Below are 7,024 nucleotides of genomic sequence, written 5' to 3' on the forward strand. Positions count from 1 at the left end.
CATACATTATCGAGGGTGAACAGCGCAGTGGCAACATAAGAGAGAAAACATGAGGCGAAAAATCGGAACATGCACGAGCAACCATTTCAGATAAAACTAACACTTGCTATATTTAGGTTTAAGCATCGCCGGCGCACATTCGGTAGGAGGATTACCAATATAGTTAACGCTATAGCAAGTTTATTGCAACTTTTTAAAAACTAACAAGCGCATAGCAGCTGCGCTGTCAAGCCGCGATCCACCGCAATAATTCCGGCGCTCTCGCTTTCGGTCTCCCCAGAGGCTCCCCCACTGGTGGCGCCGCGGCGGCAGCCAGGAGCACTAGGCGCCCGACGCAGTATTCGCGCCACGCGGCAGGCCGCACAGTGTATTTTTCATCGAGCGGCCGTGGTATTGGTAATGTGGTTACACTTCGCTACAGCCCGTTCATTTGGGCAATCCACGCAGAGAAGCAAGTATCGACTGCCGTAAATGACAGGGCAAACAAAAGTAGCGCTGTCATCTTACAGCAACGAAACGGCGCAGCTATCATCATTGTACTAATTGCATTTACCCGCACATGCAAAACTGCTGTGGTCGTTCACTTTCAGGATTTAGTAGTTACCGTCTTGTTAGTGACTTCCATGTAAGTGCACGAAAGTCGCATTTCTGCCTATCCCATTGATATCAACTACAGGTTTCGTCTACAGCACAAACCGTATTCATTATTCTTGTGTTGCTTTTGCGCTATGTGTGTCCTTGACAGCTTACACCATGTCACAATCCTTGAGTGCTTGCACCATGTCACAATCATAGTGCAAGCTGTCATTGATGAGCAGTTTTACCTCATATGCACACTGTCATGAAACATAAATATGAGGTATTTAAGAGAGCCGCGGAAAATTGTTTCTTATTCCTAACGATTGTTGTACTGAAAAGTCAGAAATTAACAATAATAACGTGCTTCAATGACTACAACGTGCTACCCTACAGTGATGCCACCTTAGGCTCATTTTTCAGAAGAAGTGCAGAAGTTATCAACGGCCAGTGCTTGTTTATTTAAAGTAGTGCGTGACTTTTTTTCTTATGCTCATAGCACCATCACTATAAAACAGATGACCCGAGCTCATTTCAGTCTTGTCGGTCGGTTTGGTCGTTGCGCCGCCTTTCCCCGTGAATATGCAGAATTTACATTTGATGTCCAGCATACCCACAAAATTTAACGGCTTAAATTTTTGTAAAAGAAGTGCATTGTAGGATTTGTGGCAGTATATTTATTGTGGGATGACCGCAAGAGTAGTAAAACTGCTGCCAGGCTGCAGGGCGTCAAAATGAATGCGAGATCTGATAGAGCAGAGCGCACTTCTTTTCAGTTACCTTGACCAGCATTTCTTTAATGCTTTAAAAAGCCATTATTGTTGAAAACGGCAAGAGAAAGGTATCGATAAGCCCATAAGCGCTTTCCCTACTCAAGACAAGCCGACCTCGTCCACTCAATTTGTACCACTCCTACCGAACACGAGCTGCGCTCGCCCACCCTGAAACAAACATTAAGTAGCGCCACATTTAAGCTACTCTGATGCAATGTGCTGTGTTCTCTTTGGCTTGGACAGATAGCGCAGTAAAAATAAACAATGCGCGCTCAAAACATGCATTTGAGTCGGGAAAGGACTTGATTCATGAAATCACGTTTAGAAAATGGCGCCCTTTTTGCGCGAGTGTTGCGCACGTGCCCGAACAGCACTGTTCAGGAAAAGATGCGCTGTTTGTTTACCTAAGTTTCGTAAAATGAAGATTTCCAGTTCTCCTGCGAGCGTGGCAGTGCCCACACCATAGCAGCATAGTTTCTCTAAATCATTGGATTCGGACGACGACTACGTCTCGGCGTATTGGCAGTTAACTCCCCTAGATGTAAGCAAACCCCCATTGGAGCGTCGAAGGATTCTTTTCAAGTCTGGCTTCTCCTCGCTTTATTTTTTAAACTTGCAAGAGGCATTTTCTGCACCAAGGACTGGAAAGGTTAGGGCACTTTCCATGGTGAAGTGCAGTTAGGCCGACTCTCTGCACATTAAAAAATATTTTGCGTGCATCTTGCGAATAAAGAGCCTTTCAATATTTCTTTAAAGTTGTTTCAAGGCACATAGAATTGTAGAGAAATTAAAAGAAATCGGTATTTTTTATCATTTTGGGCCAAAAAACTGTAGAGAAAGAGTTATTTCCTGGTGCAAATGTAGCCAGGTCTATTTAAAAACTATGAAACTTAAAATAAAGTGTTCAGATACAATGGCTGAACAATATTTTGGACATGCTGAAAATTTTCCTGTAGCACTGACGTGGGCGAGTCGGTAATTATTGATGTAACAAAGTTTGTCCCTGCAGATTAATGCACGATCATTGTTAAACTGATTATACTGCCAAGTGCAACATGACAAGAGCAGCATATGTCTGAAATAATGACTAATGTTCTCAAGTATAGAAAATACGTTACATGCTGTGCATTTAATTTAACATCACTCTTGTTTTTCTGTGTGCAACTGTATTGCGCTGTGATTCATATTTTCATTCAGTTTAACAATTTTAATTAGAAGTACCCTAAGGAGTTCTATTTATTTCATGATTTTGCAGACTCCCTGGCAAAGTACATTGAGCCTCTGAGAAAAAAAAAACGAGTGGTGCATACGTGTATATATATATATATATATATATATATATATATATATATATATATATATATATATATATATATATATATATATATATATATATATATATATAGTGTGCAATAAAACAATTATTATATGTTACTAATCTTGCCTCTTGCATGAACATTGGTACACATATACCCTAGGCCAAATTTAGGTGCCTTTGGCAGGCCCACGCATGCGTTAAAAATTGAACTGTGGTTTCGCGTGCTAAAGTCGCGAACTGATCTTAAGATGCTTTAGCAGAAATGTCATGGTCAAATTCACCGCTGTGTTCATTATAATATGCACACAATGCACTGTAACGTCAGTGAATGTGGCTGCAGTGGCGTGATCAAATTCGTGACCTTGTGCTCAGCAGCTTAACGGAGCAACATTGTTGGGATTTGTACCCAGTGCCCTGCTCATCGTGCATATGCAAGACGAAAGAGTGTTGGCTTGGTGCCGAAGGAGTGTCAAGGGTGAGTGCAAGAGAGATCATCTTCAGTTTTCTCTGCTCTTAGGTGTCAATTTTATTTTGAAGGGCCTCACATAAGTAGTGCTTCAGATTTGACAAGTAATTTTGTGTGCTTTTTTAAGATGTCAGGGAAATCAGGGTTTGCATTCATTAAGCACCACTGTCTTCATTAGCATACTGCAAAAACATTATTTCTAGAAGCCCGAGTGTAACTGTGTATTGACAGCATTTAGGCCTTCATTTTATATTCCATAGCTAGGGTTAGCATGGCACTACATTTCTTGTTGTTGGACATTAGTTCTGTGCTTCCCTTTTTGTTTTTCAGTCACATTTTAATGAGTCATTTGGTTTCAGAAGTACTTCAAGTGTACCACAAAATGTAAAGTGCATTCTGACTTATGCCGGCATGGCAGTTAGATGTTTGTACATATGTGGACATCGTATATGTCTGTGAACAGGCGTGAATGAACAGATTATGTTGCACATTAATGTAACATGTAATTGTTTAGAGCAAGACAAGGGACATAGAAATATTTTGTTCATGTAAGACAAAGGCATCAAATGGATAGATTCAATGCCTAGAAATGAAGTGTTCAGTACTGTGATATCATGGGCAATTCATTGAATAGTATTAAAATTGCGAGGTTACTGAGAAAGAGAAAAAATATCTTTCGTGACTGCAGTTACTGATCCCGATGTGAACTAAACTTTGTGCTAACTTTGAATTTTCATGTTTATATGTTACCACACTGTGCACGCTGATGGCAGCGATGACAACTGCAAAGGGTAAATGTTGGAAAAGCTACAGAAATGAGAGCGAGGTAAAAGGTACACACAAGTGAACTGTCGTATTTTAAAATTGCGTGGTGAATTCCTTGACGTAATATTCACATTGTTTACTTTTACTTTATTCAAGAACTCTGGTGGGTCAACCCAAAAACATTGAAGCCACATGGCAATTGGCTCTGTATTAATCACAGCTTAAGAGGATTGAAAAGTTCCTTATAAATAAAACATCCTTGTGATGTTTCGAAAGCAGGAACAAATGTGATAATGACTTCATAACTGCATTATGGAACAAACAGAATATCCAGGCGACACATTTTTGTGCCTTGCAATGAGATGTTCAATATCAACCCGATGAGAAGCAGCAAATGTGGAAATGGACGCAAGTCAAGGACAGCTGCAGACAGCAAAATAATGAAACTGATACAACGATTGCGCTGAATCACCGAAGATGTAAGTTAACTTTTTTGCTGGTGTTACTTGCTGATGAGCTTGTAATCCCTGCTATATTTTGGTTGCGTGTGTAGGGCCTCATGTTAAATAAGGGTGTGCTGAATATATTGGTTAACAAGCCTGGAATAGTCAGTCTAAGAAGATCCATCATAAATATTTTTATTGAAGGAATGTTGAAGCACTTGTTTTTGCACAAAACAAGACAACCTTTATGAGAAGTGAAAGCAATTTTCAGATATACTAACAATATTTGCGGAATTGTGTTGTCGAATGTACATTTTTTATTCTTAATTCTTTTTCGCTTCCATGTTTTCTCGTATCTCTTTGTCTAAACAAGGGGCACCAGTGCCACCCCGTCTTGCTCATAATATGAGGGGATGGTTTGCTTTGTGACAAGGAACATAAGAGCCATATGTTAGCTAGAGGCTCTTCTACCAGATGTAGGCGGTGGTCTGGCATGCGTTCGCCTACTGGCCATGCCTGGTTATTTTGACCCCCAGTAGCCGAGAGCTTGAGCAGACGTGCTTTCTCATGCAGCAAACTGTGCATTCTAGTCAGCTGTCACTGAGCGTCGGCCACACTCTCGCATACCCTCTTTCATGAATGACTCTGTCTATGTCAGCAGACTGCAGGTTGTCATATTGACATCAGCAGGAAAGCACATACATGGTGTTACTTGCTGTGGCTATGTAACCAAACAATATACAAGAGGGCAGACAGTATTAGCAAAGAAAGCTGCTTATGTTGACCAAATCACTCTTCATTAATTTCTCTCATTACTGCAACAGCATACTTTCCGCAATGTAAAAGGCTGCCTCATTCTCGGTTAATTGCTAGGTGCTTTGCCACGTTTGCTGCATTACTAAGCATCGGAGCTTGGGGTCGCCAGGAACAGAAATAAGCCGAGAGCGAGAACAAGCTTGAGGTGTAGTTTATTTTGTTAGCGGTCGTTTCGATCGAGTGCTCGGTTTGATCAAGTTACTCTGGATGAGACAAACTGTTGCTTGGAAGCAGGACAGAATGTCAACGTCAGTGCCACAGAATGCAAAATGCTCCTGAGAGGTTGTGTAGCTAGCTTTGCTGCATACTGCAACAATGCAAGGAATAAACAAGTGGAGAGCAAAGCTATGTCCTATTTACGATAAACAGGAGCATCTGCGACCTGGATTCCATTGTCTTGGTGTTGAGTTTCTGGACCCAGAAGAGCAGGGACGTGCGTTACTTGTGAACTCCAAATGGAAAGTGTTTATTAATGTGTAACACGCTAAGCTGTGAGAGAGAGTTGGGCAGCATCGATGTGCCTGCATTTGAGCGAATGCCTTGAGCTGTTGATGCCGCCTATGACACTCACTCCTCTTACATTTCGAGTTAGCTTGTGAAAACACCACAGGCAAGGACGGTTTGCAACACTGTCCACCTGAAACTACTTGACGTAATGTGGGAGCGGTAATTGAAACTTTGTTTCGCAAGCGCACCTTTGGAGTGGCTCATTGCGTACATTTTGATTTGCTTATTTCATGTTGCATGTGCCTCGTTTTATACAGAACGGCTAAATGTCACAGAACGTGTTTTTATCTCCTCTTTAGCTCTTTTAATTTGGCATGTTTGACAAAAACCGACACTCCTTCTCAGCCGGCCTCAGTTCGAATCTCTTCACGGCCATTGTACGTGTCCGACAGCTGGTGCGCAAAATCTGATTTTCACTGTTTCTTTGTTTTGTTGCTTTCAGGATCACCCTTTGACTGAACAGTTACACATGTCTAATCTCAACATGTTAATCTAGCATTTCAACTGAACTTAACGTCTCATCTCATGTCTTTAATGTCGTCTGCACGGAAGTCATTTGGATTTCTTACTGTGAACACTGCATTTATTCAATCATGCAGGGGTTTAGGGTACACATGCCCTTTTCTTTTTTTATGATATTGGGCGGGCTGTGGATGCATCGAAATCCAAAACCTGCTGCTGTGTGGCTCGTTTGTTTTTGCAAAGTAGATGCAAAATTCAGTTTCGGCACAAATTGCCTTCTTTCATTTGGTTCAAGTGTCCTCATAAATTTTGTTTCTTCTCTTTTCAGATGAACCAGAGTGCGAACAGTAAACTTGTACAGTGTGGCAGAATAAACCCCACCTTTATGCATTCAGAGCAGCTGGATGTTCAGTGTTTACTTGGCAAGAAGTAGTAGGTGCGCATGCTTCCTGCCACTGCTATGTGCTGTCCCACACTTTGTGGGAAACACTGAACTCTGCATTTGCTGAGAAATATATGTGCCAAATAGTACATTTTGTGCTTTGCAGTCACCAATGCGCACAAGCTGACCCCACACTGTACTTAAAAGTTGTAATAATGGGTGTTCTGTGGTGAAGAAAGTTGTGGTGCTTTACATGCAGCAACCGCAGTGATTATTGACTGATGCCAGTGCCAGCTTCTACTTTGCAGCGAAGAAGTTGTTAGAGAGAGGATACACAGGTTAAGCAGTAATAATGACAAAAAATTTCACTGGATGTTAAATGCAACAGTCATGAGAAAAGACATGCATGTACATGTTGCCCTTGTTGAAACACATATGAGGCTACAAGTGCCATTATATTTGCTCTGCCAAATTACTTGTTAAAGATGAACAGCAATATCTGTTCTCGGGATTGCC

The 7,024-nt window shown here is 41.3% G+C and overlaps 1 long non-coding RNA gene across 1 annotated transcript; it reads left to right on the plus strand.

The window, feature by feature from the left end:
* The first annotated feature begins 3,100 nt into the window (after positions 1-3,100).
* Positions 3,101-6,558, plus strand: LOC119392991 (uncharacterized). The gene is made up of 3 exons (XR_005183799.1): positions 3,101-3,142; positions 4,224-4,377; positions 6,455-6,558. It is a non-coding gene; the product is annotated as an uncharacterized LOC119392991 (long non-coding RNA).
* Positions 6,559-7,024: the final 466 nt, after the last annotated feature.

The sequence above is a fragment of the Rhipicephalus sanguineus genome, chromosome 5 (assembly GCF_013339695.2).
Source record: "Rhipicephalus sanguineus isolate Rsan-2018 chromosome 5, BIME_Rsan_1.4, whole genome shotgun sequence".
Lineage (NCBI taxonomy): Eukaryota > Metazoa > Arthropoda > Arachnida > Ixodida > Ixodidae > Rhipicephalus > Rhipicephalus sanguineus.